The following is a 17,833-nucleotide window of genomic DNA, read 5'->3' on the forward strand; positions in this document are numbered from 1 at the left end:
GGCTAGTTCATAGTTCCTTTCTTGTGTTCTTCCTTTGTGAATTGACAATTTCCCGTAATGCTATGCTTTGACTTCCTCCTCTTTCTCTTTTGTGTACTTGCTGTATGGTGACCATGAGGCTTACATGATACATCTCATAGTTATAACAGTCTATTTTAATCTGATAACAACTTAACTTTTTAATCTCATACAAAAACTCTACCCTTTTACTACCCTCTATTTTGTTTTTGAGTCATAATTTACATCTTTTTATACTGTGTATCTATTAACAAATTATTGTAGTTATATATATATATTTTTTTAAAGATTTTATTTATTTATTTGACAGAGAGACAGAGTGAGAGAGGGAACACAAACAGGGGGAGGGGAGAGGGAGAAGCAGGCTTCCCGCCGAGCAGGGAGCCCGATGCGGGGCTCGATCCCAGGACCCTGGGATCATGACCTGAGCCGAAGGCAGACGCTTAACGACTGAGCCACCCAGGCTCCCCATTGTAGTTATATTTTTAAAAATATTTTTGTCCTTTAACCTTTATACCAGAGTTCAGTGATTAATATACCACCATATTACAGTATTCGAGTATTTTGAATTTGACTATATAATTGCCTTACCAGTGTGATTTATATTTTCATGTTTTTATATTACTAATTAGTATCTTCTCATTTTAGCTTGAAGAACTGCATTCAGCATTTCTCATAAGGCACGTCTAGTGGTGGTGAACTCTCAGCTTTTGTTTGTCTGGAAAAGTCTTTTTATCCCTTTCATTTCTGAAGGACAGCTTTGCTAGTAAAAGTATTCTTGGTTGGAGTATTTTTCTTTTAGCACTTTGAATTTACCATGTCACTCTCTCCTTGCCTGCAGAATTTCTCCTGAGACAGTAAAGGGTTTACCGGCATCCCTGGCCCGATCCTGACCCAGCTGGATCCCATCCACCCACCCTGCCAGTTGACTCTGCTCAGATCAGGGCCAGGGTTGATTATCACCCTGGTCTCTTCCCAGAGCACTTCAAGCCCATGGCTCGGAATCTCCCCGCTCCCTACCTGCACCTGCTCTTTCTCTGAGAGGTGCTGCTGGCTTGCTCTGTACTGTCCACACTCCAGAGTCAGCAATCTTAAGACCTTTTTCCTCTGGTACCCAGGCCAGGCCTCCTCCAGAGGAGACCCAGGAATGATCACCTAAGGCTAGGTGGGGAAGCAGGGGCACCTACTTGGGGAAATCCTATGTGGCCTTTATGGCTTTCAGGAATAGCATTATCATGAATATGGAAAGGGGATTAAACTGCACCTAAGGAATACATAAACAATGATACATTATAAAGATGCAGAGCTCTAAAACAGAAAATAGAAGAACTGGGTCTTGTTCTATAAAGATAATATTAATCACAAGAATTTGTGAGAATTTACTTTTTACGGCTAATTACCACATGTACTAACATTTATGTGAATAGGTAATTTTTGTCCAGTTAATTTTATTGTTTTATTGGGATAGGCACCATTACACAATTAATAATGGTAATAATAAGTTTTTATTTGCTGAGCTCCTTCTAAGTACCAAGTACCATTATATAAATTATTTTTTTTTAGTCTTATACTCTGTGTTCTTAGTCTTCAGTTACTCATTGAATATGGTCACTATTTTTTTTTAACTTTAAGAGAAACAAACTATATTTTGTAAAATAATGCCTGGATCCTAAAGCCCTGGAGGTCCTGACTAATTGTATTTGTAATTGTCATTTATCAGAAATTTGCTGTCAAATTTATATTGGTCATATCAACAAAAATAACTTTTTTTTTTGGTAGGAATTTCTCCAAGTTCTTCTTAGCCTCTAGGAGGAAACAATGAAAGAAAAAGTTTAATGAGAGCTCAATCATAAGCATTTCCTCTTCTCTCCTCCCCCACCCCTAATCCTTCCCCTCTTCTCTTCTCCCCTCCTTTCTGTCCCCTCTCTCCCTACTAAGTGTGGCAATGGCCATTAAAATAGTGGTAGGTGTAGTGTGGGGACATTTGGGAAGGAGGCCATCTACAAACACAAGCAAAAAGGTTTTTTGCTTCCTCACATTATTCTGAGAAAAGACAAAAGTTACCAATTTTAAGTTTTATGATACTCTAGAAGGGCCCATGCTCCTCTGTAGATATTCAGCCATGGTGCACTGGAAATTTAAGATTGAATTTAGCTCACTGGTTCTGTTAACAAAAGGAATCATACAAAAGGTCTGTGTGACATGCTGTTTTCTTCATGGGTCAGGAGTTGGATCCACAGTTTAAGTGATGACTCGAACATCAGACAGAATTCTGTGGATGGTTTGTGATCGAGGGGATTGCGTTTCAGAGGGCAATTTTTGTTCACTGAACTTTATGAAAAAGAAAGATGCTACAAGTTGATGGTATGAAAGTTGGAAAATTCATGGGCATGAGCACTGTCCTAATGTCACATTTAAAGCTTGGTGGAGCTTTCAAGAAAATGTAAAAATGTGAACAGAGTTTACATTCAAGAGAAAAACACATTTGAGAATAAAATGTTAAATATTTTTTTTTTAAGATTTTATTTATTTATTTGAGAGAGAGAATGAGATAGAGCATGAGAGGGGGGAGGGTCAGAGGGAGAAGCAGACTCCCTGCTGAGCAGGGAGCCCGATGCGGGACTCGATCCCGGGACTCCAGGATCATGACCTGAGCCGAAGGCAGTCGCTTAACCAACTGAGCCACCCAGGTGCCCCTAAAATGTTAAATATTTTATGGGCCATCTATATTACTTTGATGTCAGTTTCTTTTGTTGAAGAGTCATAATAAGCAAATCCTCTTTATCATGTTCTAAGAGATAGAATCTAATTTTAGGAATAATTGGCTAAGAGCTACACTCTGCAACTTTCCTTGCATCTCTAATCATTTGAAGGGCATTGGGCATAGTGGAAAGGGTAAGAGAGTTGGATTCTAGTTTACGCTCTGTCACAAATCTCCTTTGTGGTCTTAAGTCATTCAACTGCCCTTAGTCTCAGTCTTTCTATCTATAAAATGGAATAGTTGGATCATATATACTCAAAAGGTTGCTTCTAACTCCAAAATGTGGTGCAAAGTGCCCTTATAACCACATGTAACTTTGTTCTCATTTCTGTAAGCTGTGATTCATGGACTTAGCTGACAGAGTTTTGTTGAAAGGAGATGCTGGCTTTTTCAAAGATGTGGTTTTTATCACTTGTTTGAGAACCAACCCATTGCTGACCCATTACGTTGATGTCAAATGGAAAGCTGAGGCTGCTTTAAGTCAAATTTGTTAAAAGAAAGCATGTTCAAAGCTATGTCCCCAAATAGTCAGATTCTCTTTGTGATATCTTGCAAAAGCTACTAAATGAAATTTATGTTTTGAAGAATATTGGATTCTTTTGCATAACCTTTGATTTTGTACATTTTCTTCCACAATGTGTCAGTGGATTTTGTATTGACAGAAGAATTTAATTCTATCATTTTTTTCCAAGTTTGAGCTGAATGTGGCTTTCCAGGTTTCTTTATTTTTTTCAAGGTAAATTGAAATAAATCTTTGAGTGCTAACTTTCCTTTTTCAGCTAACATATCATCACTACTTAACACTCCTTTTCCCAGGGCAGTTCTAGAATTGATCTCTCACCAGATGATTTCTTGATGATTGCTAGCTCCAGGACTGTAATGATACCTCCCAGACATCTGGGTAATCAGGCTCCATCTGGGCATACTTGATATGCCCCTTTCTCACTCACCTAAGCCCTCACCAATTCCTTTCTTTCTTCTTTCATAGATCTCAAATGGCCCATACACTTCTCTTCATCTACACTCCATCTACCCTTGTCCCAGCCTTCATCAACTCTCACCTGGACAACAGCCTCCTGACTTGTCTCTCTGCTTCCAAGGTTATGCCCTCTGGTCCATTCTCCACATGGCAGCCATATTGGCCATGCATGTTGAGTCATGCTTCTAACCTCACTCCCATCCTTTGGAGGCTTCCTTTTGCATACAATTAAAATTTCAACTTCCAAGACTACGTCTATAGTAAACACTGCCGTATCCTGACCAGATTCCCCTTCAGGGAAGGATTTGTTGCCCTGGGTTACTGGCAGTGCTGTTGGTAGATGCCTTCAACTGTCAGACCTTCAGGAATGGCTTCAGCTTCCTGAAGCTGCATTGCCCAAGGTCCTGCCCTTCCCAGGGTGGTCCATAGCCAGTGACAGGTCCATGCAGGGGTATAAAGGCTTGGCTGTCTTGGCTCAACTCTGGACTACCCTGAGAACCATTCTGACTCCACATGGGATTAGCTGCAACTGTCATTTGGGCCTTAATCTCAGTTCCCTTCTTGCTCTGCTCCATCTTGCTTACTTTCTTCCCGTTTTCTGCAGGTGTTGATCCAAAGGAAACTCTTTAATAAATAATCGTGCAAGCTAAACTCCACATCTGAACTCAAACTGCAGGAAAGGCCTATAATGCCCGTATTATCTGGTCCTTGCCTACTTCTCCAACTTTATCTTGTGCCCCTGGTACCCTGGTACATTACTCTCTAGTCTACTTTCAGTTCTTGGATTGTTCATTCCTACTCAGGGTCTTTGTACCTGATGTTTTCTCTTCAAGGGAGCTCTTCTTCCAACTGTGTCTCATTCTTGCTTATCTATTCTCAACCTGAATGTCAACCCCATAGAGAAGCCTTCCCTAGCCCTGCCCCCACCATTGTCACTAACCTAACAGTATAACTTGGATTATTTCTCCTATTCTCTCTTAGAGTATTCTTTTATCTTTGTCTGTAGAATTATTTACAATTGGGACGCCTGGGTGGCTCAGTTGGTTCGGCAGCTGCCTTCGCCCGGGTCATGATCCCAGGGTCCTGGGATCGAGTCCCACGTCAGGCTCCTTGCTCAGCAGGGAGCCTGCTTCCCTCTCTCTCTCTCTCTCTCTCTCTCTCCCTCTGCTTGTGCTCTGTCAAATAAATAAAATCTTTAAAAAAAAAAGAATTATTGACAATTTGTGGTTATATATTCACTTGTCTGTTTATCAGTTTATACCCACTGTATCCTCAGCACTTGACTTAATGCTTGGCCCCTAGTAGGTGTTCCATAATAACTGAATGAATGAATCAGCTGGAGGATGCTTAAGGGAAAGCCTGAATATCTCTAGCCCTATGGCCACTTCTCAGGATCACTATTCAGGGAGCTAGACTCCCTTAAAGACTAGGTAGGGCTGCCCCAGGGTAGGACCAACACCATCATAGCCAACTGCCCAGCTGAGTGTTTTGATATGGGTAAGTAGCTTCCGCATCTAGTGGAGAGCCATCTGGGCTCCTGGCCAGCTGCTGCCACACCTGTCTCCTCTTAAAGTCCTATCTCCACTACATCAAAAAAAAAAAAAAAAAAAAAACCTATCTCTATAACCTCCTTTCTTCTAGAGCAGTTTGCTCCAGTTTTCGATGATCCCTTTATGCTTTATTTTTTTAAAAATATTTTTTATTTTTTATTAGAGAGAGAGAGTACAAGCAGGCAGAGCAGCAGGCAGAGGGAAAGGGAGAAACAAGCTCCCCGCTCAGCAGGGAACCCGATGCGGGGCTCGATCCCAGGACCCCAGGATCATGACCTGAGCCGAAGGCAGACGCTTAACTGTCTGAGCCACCCAGGCACCTCCCCCTTCTGCTTTATATTCTCATCTTGCCTATCCCACCTTTACTCATACCACTGTACCCAGCCCCAGTAAAAGCACCTCATTCCCCTGTACTTCATAGCCCTTTGGGGAAACCCTCTCATCTGAGCGCACATACAGCCTGCCCATAAAACACAGGATCACTACTCAACTCCATTGCAATTCAGATACTGTTAACTTAACATTTAGACGGTACTAGACAGAGGCTGAAAATTTTAAAAGGATGGTCTCATTCAATTCCCATTCAATCCCAACTGTTCTATGGAGTAACTACTATTATTATATCTATTTGAAAATGGACTAGATTGACGAAAGTGATTTGCCCAAGGTAAGAGGTGACATTGGGATTCAAACCCAAGTGTTTTGATTGTAGGGCCAACCCATACTCTTAATCCTCCACTGCATTAGACTATAATTGTGTAAGTCACTCCATTGAGACCAAAGGGCATTGCTTTATTTTCTAGTAAACAGAGTTTCTTTAAAATTATACTTTGGTTTTTTTCTTTCTTTGTTTTAAAACGCAGAAATTTTAAAAAAGTAAAATCTAATGATCTACCTTAGAAAAATCACTCTCATTGTGTTAGTGTCTTACTCATTTTGCTTTTGAGTCCTATTCTAGGGTGGGGAGGAGGGTCCATGGTCATTGTGGGGCCATTTGCACTTATATCCTCTGCTCTACAAGGGTGGAAAAGGTCAGGAAAGAGACAGTGAGCACACTGTGGTGCTGATACAATGGACAGGAGCAGAGTGAGCAAGACAACTTTTTTTTTTCATTTTAAATTACCCTGTGTTCTTTCTCTTGCGAAGTAACTTTTGTTACATTATGGAAAAACAGTAGACACTTATATAATACTGATATGTAGAAATGTTACCAATGTATTTACACCATGGGTTTGCTTATAAGAAATGTCCATAGGGGATGCCTGGATGGCTCAATCAGTTGAGTGTCTGACTCTTGATTTCAGCTCAGGTCATAATCTCAGGGTCATGATCTCAGGGTCATGTGATTGAGTCCTGTGTTGGGCTCTGTGCTCAGTGTGAAGTCTACTTGAGATTCTCTCTCTCCCTTTGCCCCTCCCCCCCCAGTAAATAAATAAATAAATAAATAAAGTCTTAAAAAAAAGAAATGTCCATAGATTTGTTATTTTTAAAATGTACTGTCTGTAATATAATAGTTTACATAATGATTTTTCTCAGACATGGTTGAAATTTCATATTTGATTTCCTAATATGAAGCCAGGTATTTTAACTTAGATACTCAAAAGTAAATTAAATAAAAATTTAAGAATTCATTATGTATTTGCTCTTTGAATTATAAGAATTAAAACAGAAAGTAAACTTTTTCACCCACCAGATCGGTCAAAAATTTTTACCAAATTCTTTTTAAATTTTACCAATTTTTTGATCAAAAGATAGATAATGTTTAATGTCTGGAATTGGTATGAATTTCGGGGAAATATGTTTGTTCTCTTACCTACTGGGGTAAGAGGGAAATATCTCTGAAAGTTGTCTCAGCCATTCCATTTCTTGGAATATACCCTCCAGAAATACTCAGCCAAGTGCATAGGAATTGATATATAAATCATTGCACCATAATTTTAACTAGTGTAAAACTAGGATCAACCATCAGTAAGGAAAGGGTAATAATTATGAGTGTAATTAAGAGTATAATAATTATCAGTATTACAGATACCATAGAGCTGTTGAAGATCTAAATGGACTGATATTTAAGACTTATTTTAATGATTGTGAAAACAAGTAACAAAAGAGCAAATATAGTATTATCTTGCTTAGGTTAAGAAATATATCACATTTATGTATAGAGGCATATGAAAGAGCAGAAACTTTGTTATTAATGTTAACCTCTAGGGAAGGGATGGGATTGGCCAGTCTGGTGAGGAAGTAGAGGAATTGTCACATTCACCGTGTTTCTATACATTTCTCTGTCCTTTAGGTTTTTGTGCACTGACTATCCATACATGAATTGCCTTTCTACCTTTATAACATAAATGAAACATTCTTACTGTGAATCTCTAAATTTGTGTTTAGGTTAAAATTACAAGCTCTATATGTGGTGCATGCGGCATCTGAATTATGCTACATTATTGGAATATTATTGTGATGGGACCTTAAGGTAGATTTTGTTACAAGGAACAAAAATCCATTTAAAAAGCATATGTAGAATTAAGGGGGTTTATTGAAAAAATGTAGGAGGATCTTAAGGAACTTGTACAATCCAACCTCAAGGGAACAGGGAAGTTCAGAAATTTCTCTCCATTTCTGTCTCCAGAGCTCCAAGGTCTCTCACATCTGTTTCTCTTCGCACATGTGCACAGTTCTCCTCTGCAGATTGCCTGTCTCTGTTGTTTGTTTGTTTTTAATCATCCTTGGCTCTCTCATTTTACAGGCCCACCACCATTTTGGGCTGAGGAAATTCTGGGAGATATGTACTTTGAATAATGACTTTAATTCTACCAGTTTATTCCATCTGATATTTTATTTTTAAATTTTGAAATGAATTTCCAGCTATTAATATTATTTAAAAGTTCAAACATGTATAGTCACTGTTTTTGGTTCAGGTCCTGCTACTAAAGTGCAGCCAAGATTTATAGAAAAAGGCCTATTTAGTCAGAAGTTTGTGGGCAGTGACATATGGGGTGGGACCAGGCAAGCCAGAAAATGTGTTATTTTGGCAAAGCTTGAGTTTGTATGGCTAAAGGCAAACATGTTAGGAGCAGAGAGAAGGGCTTACTGCTACTGACATAGTCTGAACTAGTGTCCGATGATTATTTACTCTTCATTCTGCTTTACCTTTACTAGTTTACAAGAAGGAAAGTTGACGACTTACACTCCTGTTGGTCCTCATTGGAACATAGCCTGTAAGGCTAGCCCATGACGGCAGGTTTATGATAGGAATTGATTGCCAGTTGGGCAGTGTGTCAGATGTTTGTTAGCTGAACCAAGCAATTACTCTCCTCAACACAGGCATTCCTCACGTCCCAAAGTAGTGGGGAATCTAAAAATGACCAGGCAGAATGATTTTAATAGTCAATGCAAAAATTATGATAGTTCTGTGATCTCCTAAAACTTTTATCAAAACATTAAAAACTCTTGGGGCACCTGGATGGCCTCGTCGGTTAAGCAGCTGCCTTCGGCTCAGATCATGATCCCAGGGTCCTGGGATCCATCCCCACATCGGGCTTCCTGCTTGATGGGCAGCCTGCTTCTCCCTCTCCACCACTTGTGCTCGCGCGCTCTCTCTCTCTCTCTCTCTCTCTCAAATAAATAAAATCTTTAAAAATTAAAAACTCTCTTCCTGTCACATTTGTATAGGGAAATGAAAAAAGATAGTAAAACAAATATGTAATCAGTGTACTATAATTTATAACATTAGAAACATTAAGAATTAAAGTGCTTTCTTTGTAAAAAAGTTATCAAATGCGATTTGAAGAATAATTGCCTTCTTATAATACATTTGATATGGAGCGAGCATCTTTTCTAGGCCTTGGTGATTGTCGTACGTCTTTCTAGGTTTGGATTGGCTCCCAACATTGTATCCTTTGTGCTTTCAATGTTGTGAAATACTTCTGAGAGAGGCTTTGCTTTTTCGTCAATGTGATCCCTAGTACCAGCAACTATGTTTACCACATGAGAGGCATTCCATATGTGTTTATTTAACAAACACAATTAAAGTGATATTTCGTGCTTTCATTCACTTGTGCCTTCAGGTTTTGTTTTTCTTAATATCTGATACCTTTGCTCTAATGGGACTAAAATTATTTCCTACCAGTTAATGATCCTTTTGGTTCCCAACAAAATTTGCAGGCCAAGCACAATTTGCAAAAACTATCTCATAGACAAGAGTCTCTGTCACAGTTGACTTACTTCTTAATGGGTGTGTTTCTTTTTCTTCCTTTAGAGTGTGACTGCCCTTCTGTTTACTAGACTTGCCTGCACCAAATCAATACAAGAGAGTTAGAGGAAAGGGCAAATAATCCTTATAATAGTTACAGCACTATTTCATGATGAGAAAACAAGATTGGAAGGTTTAATGACTGACTGGATTTACATTCCAAGAGAGTCTTAATCTTTTGTTACTTTATAAGTGAGTGGATAGCCCTTAGGTCACAAGAATATTTTTTATTTTTTTAAAAGATTTTTAAAAAATTTATTTAACAGAGAGAGAGGGAGTGCACAAGCGGGGGAGCGGCAGGCAGAGGGAGAAGCAGGCTCCCCGCTGAGCAAGGAGCCCAATTAGGGACTGGATCCCAGGACCGTTAAGGGTCTGAGCCACCCAGGCGTCCCAAGAATATTTTTTAAAATGTAATTTTATGTTTGCATTATCACTTCCCTAAGACCCTCCAGCTTTTTTTTTTTTAATCTTTTTGTACTCTTTCCTTTTTCCTTCCTTCCTTTCATAGGCTTTATCTTTTAGATCAGTTTTAGGTTCACACCAAAATTGAGGGGGAAGATACAGAGGTTTCCCATATACTGTCTACCCCACAAATGCATAGCCTCCCCCCATTATTAACATTCCCCACCAGAGTGGTTCATTTGTTACAGCTGATGAAACGAAATGCACTTTTGGTTATTCCTTTAAAAAGAAAGGTGTGGGACCGCCACTTGCCCTCTCCCCTACCCACAAGGTAGAATTTAGATGTGATGGCAGCAGCCACATTAGGTCCTGAGATTGAACCAAGTGCTGAGAATGGTCGAGCCATTCTCACATGGGGTCTCCAGCCTCATGGGGCAGTTCTGTGAGCCTAGGTTGCCTACCTCAGTCAGTTATGTGACAGAGAAAAAAATTGCTATCTTGTTTAAGCTGCTGTTTCTTTGGCCTTTTCTACAGTTGTACCTAAGCCTTTATCCTAGCAGATACACAGTATGCATAAATTCCTACCACTCACAATCTATTCCTAGGGACTAAAGCGTAATACCATCTAGATTTTCTTCTTAAAACTCCACTACTCTGGGAGAGGAGACATATTAAAGTGTTTTGGTCAGAAACTTCTTGACATGATTTAGCTTATCAAATTATTTTTCTTCTTGGGGCACCTCGGTGGCTCAGGTAAGCATCTGCTTTCAGCTCAGGTCAGGATCCCAGGGTCCTGGGATTGGCCTGCGTCGGGCTCCCTGCTCAGTGGGGAACCTGCTTCTCCCTCTCCCTCTGCCCCTCCCCTTACTCTCTCTCTCTCTCTCAAATAAATAAAATCTTTTCAAAAATTATTTTTATTCTCTATTTTCAGGGTTCCGGATTAAAGGAAGATTCTGTTGTTAATCCTGGCATTGTGTTATTCAATTTAAGAAACCTGAGTTGAGGTTTGAATTGAGGTAGAGAATTTGGCTACCTCTGTGTTGAGGTAGAGAATTTGGCTACCTCTGTGTAGGGCTGAGTCTGGAGGTGCTGGTTTGCACAGATTCAGAATTCTCTACATGAGCAAGACCGTATTTTAGTGTGAAAGCTAATAAAGAATGAGGTCTTTTGGGAGCAAGGTCTAGCTAACAATTCATGAGGTTGTAGATGAAGAAGTCTAGAGTTCATGTTACTGCTTGAGAAATAAAATAATTTAAGTACTTTTAAATTGGCAACTGGTTTTTAAGTGGGTACAACTGTTGATGGACATTATTTTTATGGAATTTTACTCCCAAATGGCAAAAATATTTTGTTCCCAATAGATTTGTCCATGGAAGTTAAAACAATGATATCATGAAGGCAGATTTTTTTCTGCTTTTCTGCATCTCCTCTTCCTCCTCCTTTTTTTAGGATGTAATATTCTCTCCTCTTTCCCCTCATGCTTTCTCTTGTTCCTCTACCCCTATTTTACATCTTTGATTTTCCCATCCTGTCTGCTCAACATTGCAAGAGATTCACAATCTGCAAACTTCCAAATCACAAAGCAGTGTTTCTCAAAATGAACCACTCTATCTGTAACTGATAGGCTAAATTCTGAAATGTGAGCAACAGGGAGGTAGATGGTTGACCTTGAATAAAACACTTCACCTCTCTTGATTTCAGTTTCATTGTCCTGAAATATGGGATTGGGTGATCTTTAAATAGTCTTTTCCCTCACAGCATATTCAGGGCCTCATCTTTTTGTTAAAGACTCATTTAGAGGTGCCAGTACTCATTCTGATATGTAATAAATACCACCTCCATCCCCCTCCTTATGGGCACCCTCACCCTTCTTTATTTGCTCAAGCAAGAGAACTTTGTATTTCTGCCAAAAGGTCTGTACATATGGGAGAATTAACTTATTTGAACAGAAGTGTATCAGTGTTTTTATACATTAAAAAAAGGTAGAGGACATGAATTGTTGCAAAACACACAAAAAAAGAAAATTGGAATGTTGACTAAGAACTTGGAAAAACTGCTTACCTACTTATTCTAATATTTGCCGACACCCACTTTTGTGGCTTTATGAGTGTAGTATAGCTTAATTTATGTTGTCTTTTTGGCCTACAGGCAAATACTCTAGGAAATTAGTATTCATTTATCAAGCCATTAGTAATTTCTTCATATATATATATATAGAGAGAGAGAGCGAGAGATCATATATATATATGATAATTTGAATGTTGACTAAGAACTTGGAACTAAAATTTGAATGTTGTTATATATCTGTCTATATATATCTGTCTATCTATCTATCTATCTATCTATCATCTATCTATCTGTCTATCTTAGCAGAACAACTAAATTGCTCCTTGTTGATTGGATAAAGAAGTGGTTATTACTGAAATTCCTGGCCAAGGTGGAGTCTGTAGACTATGGTCTATCTCTTTACTGATCACAACTAAAGTTCTGGGCAGCAGACAAAAGGCAACTACTTGAGGACTCTGAAAAGTAAGCGATAATATGGAAAACGGACACTGAAGTAAAAATTTGATTAACAAGCTGTAGCAAAGAGGAGTTTCATTTTTTTGTTTTTGTTTTTTTCTTCCTTTGACTCCTGGATTTGAACTGGGGGTAGGCTGATATGTACAATTTGGCAGCAAGTGCCAACAGAAAAACACTGGGAGAAATCATTTATTCAGAAGACCAGGAAAAGGGATGCCTGATTTCCAGAGTGTGGAAATAACTTTTTTTCTTTCCCCTCCCCGCCCCACCTTCTGGTTCTGACTCAGGGCTAGCCTCAGACATGGCACTGCACTTCCATCACTGTGATAAAGGCACTTTTAACACCAAGAGAAGACTGAGTTCTAGGCTAAAGGAACTGAGAAAAGAACTGTCCAAAGAGTGTGAGATAATCCCTTTAGTTTTCTACGTTGTTTTTCTCTCTTCTTTATTCTGAAAGCAGCACCAGTTATGTGGAACTGTACAAAGCACAGGAGGCTAGAGCCCCATCTTTCTAGCCAAGGGAACTAGAGAAAATGGGTCACTGTGAACCAGAGTGTGGGAGAAATACCAGAGAGGGAAGACTAGAGATGAGGATCCCTTAATTCTCTGCACAAACCAGGCTCACCTCCAAGTTTGGCACATGTAGACCAGACACAAAGAAACAGCAAAGATTTCGAAAAGTAAACTGGCATATAAAAAAGCTGACCAGGTCCCATGCTAACTTCCAGGTCTTCACCAAGTAGATTCAAACAGCATAGTAAAGTCTTTAAAAATGAGCTGATATTGGGACTAATATCTACGGAAGGCAAAACAGACTGTGGTTCAAAACAGACCAGGTTGATTGTCTGCTTTGAAACACACACATTTGGGGTGCCTGGGTGGCTCAGTCGGTTAAGTGTCTGCCTTTGGCTCAGGTCATGATCTACTCTTGATTTCGGCTTAGGTCATGATCTCAGGGTCCTGGGATCCAGCCCCATGTGGGGCTCCGCACTCAGTGGGGAGTCTGCTTGTTCCTCTCCCTCTACGCCTCCCCCAGTTTGCACCCCCCCCAAAAAAGTAAATAAATAAATAAATCTAAAAAAAAAAAGAGTATCTTAATTAGTACACAGCATGAGGATCAGAAGTTGTGTCTGGATTCAAATAACTTAATCCCCCTGGGAATGGTGTTGAGGAAGAGCGAAGGCCTCAAATTTTGTCTTTGGAGGTTGTTCCAGTTTTGTCTTTGGAATGATCACTCATTTCATTTTCTTTCTTTCTTTCCTTCCTTCTTTCTTTCTCTCTCTCTCTCTCTTTCTTTCTTTCCTTCTTTCTTTCTCTCTTTCTTTCTTTCCTTCTTTCTTTCTCTCTCTCTCTCTTTCTTTCTTTCTTTCCTTCTTTCTTTCTCTCTCTCTCTTTCTTTCTTTCTTTCTTTCTCTCTCTCTCTCTTTCTTTCTTTCCTTCTTTCTTTCTCTCTCTCTTTCTTTCTTTCTCTCTCTCTCTTTCTTTCTTTCTCTCTCTCTCTTTTTCTTTTTTTTATCTCACTTTTGCTTTATCTCTTTGCAGTCCCAATTTAGAACCTAGTCCCTACTATTTTCCCCATACCCTGTGTAGGAAAACTCCATCCCTTTCCACATTAAGGAGGCTTCATAGTCCTAAAACTCTTCTTGTGTTCTAAAAAGTCTGGTGCCTAAGACCCTGAATACTGAAAGATTTCTTCTACTCATGCTTTGCTGGATACGAAGATGGGAGGGGTAGACGAGGACATGTGCTTTGGTCTGTAGAGTGTCCTAATTCCTAGTTCCACCAGTAGCAACCACACCTCATTTCCTTTTGAGTTACCCAAGGGCAAAGTGTACCTTATTACAACAAATAAAATTTTTCTTTTCTAGTGACAAAAACACCCTTTCTCACATGAGAAAAGTAGAACCCCTTATTAACATTTTTTTGAAAGTTCTCCTTACAAAATAATCACCCTGGGCATTATTGGACTAAGTAACACTTGTCTCCTCCTATGTCTTGCTTTTATTAAAAGGGCCCCAAATTATGTTCTTTATGTTTTCCAAATATTTATCAAGGGTGGGTGATCTTACTCCCACTGTCAGTGAATGTCAGTGACATGTCAGTGAAAACTAATAATTAACATAACTTGCACATTTATATAATGGTCAGTTACAGAAGCATATTTTTATAGGAGCACAATCAAAATTTCCTCTTCAAGCAGCCTTCCCAGAGTCCTGTTATATTAAATGGCTTTATCCTGTACTTTCATAGCAGCCTTCATATACATCTGTTTCATCACTTACTATGTTATACCGGATTCTCTGTTTATGTTTATGTTTCATCTCCCACACTAGATTGGCAGCACATACACTCATATTCATGAGTGTTCAATAAGCTGCTACTAGGTATTATGCCTTAAAGATGGTTTTGTTGGGAATGATGATTAAACAGGTTTATTTACTGCAGGATCTCTCAGAAACATTCATAATTTTATTTATTCAACAAATGTTTATTGAGTACCCACCCATATGCCAACCGCCATCCTGGACCCTGGGAGAATTCCACTGGAAGACATAAAAACAAGACACTGTTCTCATAGAGCTTAAATCCTGGTGGGGAAACACATAATAAATAAGTAAACAGAGATATGATGTGCTGAGTGGTGATAAGTGCCACAAGGGTAAACAAAGCAGGTTGAGAAAATACAGAGTGATAGTTTGGGATGAAGAGGTTGGGGGGGGGGCGGTAATTACATAGGATGGTGGTCAGGGAAACCTTCCTTAATAAGATGACATTTGTGTGTTATACATAACTAATGAATCGTTGAATACTACATCAAAAACTAATGATATACTATATATTGGCTAGCTGAACACAAAAAAAACAACCTGGGAGAGGTGAGGAGGTGAGCCATGCAGATAGCTGGAGAAGGAATATTTAATGGAAGAGTAAATATAAAAGCTTATATGAGTATGCCTGCTGTGTTCCAGAAATGACAAAGAAGCTGGTATGCCAGGAGTGGATTAATCTAGGAGGAAAGTGATAGGAAAGGAGATAAAAGAGATGAGTTAGAGATAGGAGGGGGCCAAGGGAGCGGAAAAACAGACCATCTATGGTAGATCACGTGAGGGTCATCCTTGGAACTTTGGCTTTTATGTTGATTTAGATAATGACAGATTGGTGGTGTGTGGGCAGAGGAGTGACATAACTTGGGCTGTTGACAGTAGATTGAAGGGGAGAAGGACAAAAGTACAGGAACAAGTTAGGAGGCTGGTGTAACAATTTAGAAGCCGGTTGGCGACGGCTTGAACCAAAGTGATAGTGGTGGAGATGGCAAGAGGGTGACAAATTTATTTTTAATTAGACCCAGCAAGGATTTCTTAATGGATTGGATATGGGTCTAAGAGAAAGGGAGGAGTCAAGGATGAGTCCAAGGATTTTATTTAGCTCACGCAACTGGAAGAATAATGTTTCCATTTACTGAGATGGGGATAACTGTGGGAGGCAAGGATTGTGGGAGAAAAGCCTGCGTCTTGATGAAGCCACGTGGGCTTTGGGGCACCATTGATGTGGACATAATATGCATTGTGAATATCTAAGAGGGAATATAGTAGGTTGCACTTCTTAAATTTATTCCATTATAAACCTGTGCTTTATCTTATGGATCTAGTGTTTCACAGCACATACCTTGGAAATAAACATAATTGAACTGAATTAAACCAGAAGATGGTATAAAGAGAACACCTCTGAGGAATACACCATCACCAGTCAGTTTAATAATTACCAACATTCAAATATGCTATGGTTTTCAGAAAGACCCTGCATGGAGGGGAAGAATTAGAAAGTTTTTTGCACTTTGATAAATTATAAAATGGTAAATATTATAAAGTAATATGACTAATTTTTAGTACACATGTGAGAACTTCTACATTCCAAAGAATACTACCTCTTTTGAAGTAGTCCCTTCAAATGGCTAAATACTTTTTCTAATGATATTACAATTGGTCAAAATACATTTGAAATCACACTTGGACTATCCTTCATAGACATAGTGCTTTGAGACTCCTTAGGGATGGCAAAATGTCTTTTGAGGTTCGATTTTAATTTCTAAACTTGCCAAAAGTCATTCAGAGTCAAGCCAGATATAAATGGATGAATAAATTGAGAAACATTTTACTGTTAAATGTGAGTTTGGTCTGTAAGATTGAATTTCCCAATGGCTTTGAGACACATTCTGAAGAAGGAATTCAAAATATTTTTGAACAATGGTAATATCCCTGGAATAATTACATTTCTTCCATGGCATCTGTCTTCATTTAGATATATAAGCTTTGCTGCTGAAATCTCTACATTATAGTCACATGCACAAAGTAAATGAATGATTCTAATTAACTTAAAAATGAGGGAAAATGGTAAAGAGGTGAAATTGGATTCCCACATGCTGATTCTCATCACCCATCCCCTCTCCCTTTCCCTTTCTATTCTTGGTCTGCAGTTTGTACACAGAAATGCCATAAGACATTAAAACTATCTTGATGGTTGTAATTTGGGTGTGAGTTAGTTCTGTCCTGATAGTCTAGGTAAGAGAAAGAAAGGGATAAGGATTCTTGTGGATGAGGGTAGAAAAATGAGTTTGTCTCCAAGATCTATTTTAGACTAAGAAATTAATTCACCAAATGGGCCTGGCCTGATGCCCGATGTTTACTGTTTTCCAGTTGGGTGCAAACATGTCTGTGAATTTTTGGTGGTGAGCCAGCTGCTCTGTACTCATTCTGGTTGATTAAAATGCTCTCAGTAGAGCTTCTGTGCATAATTGATCACTCTCTTTTTGCCTGCTGGGAAATGGGAACTGCCATGGCTTTTTAAGCTGAATGAAAAAATTATTCCATTTCAGCAAAGCTCTCTCAAATCCAAGGTTTCCAAATTTTTCAAACTTGAAGGGCCTTTCTGGATTGTATCCCATGCCACAGAACCCCAACCTATGCTTCATGGGGAATGTTTTGGCCAAACCAGGAAGTAACAAAGTAGATTCCAATTAAATACTGTCTCAACCTAGGGATCTACCTGACCATTTAGGGATGCTTCACGTGCACAAGAGAAAAAAAAAAATTATGACTATACATATATCTCCCTCAAGAAGAGGGCAGTGATATGTTATCACTGAAATAGACACTTATTCTGGATATGGATATGAATTCACCTTCCCTGATCACCATGCTTCTGCCAACAGCACTATTTGTGGACTTATAAAAATCTTTCTTCACCATTATGGTATCCCACATAACATTTCTTTTCACCAAGGAACTCATTTTACAGCAAAGGAAGTAAGGGCATATGAAAGGCTAATTGTTTTCTCCCCAGCTCCCCAC

The sequence above is a fragment of the Neomonachus schauinslandi genome, chromosome 7, assembly GCF_002201575.2.
Source record: "Neomonachus schauinslandi chromosome 7, ASM220157v2, whole genome shotgun sequence".
Lineage (NCBI taxonomy): Eukaryota > Metazoa > Chordata > Mammalia > Carnivora > Phocidae > Neomonachus > Neomonachus schauinslandi.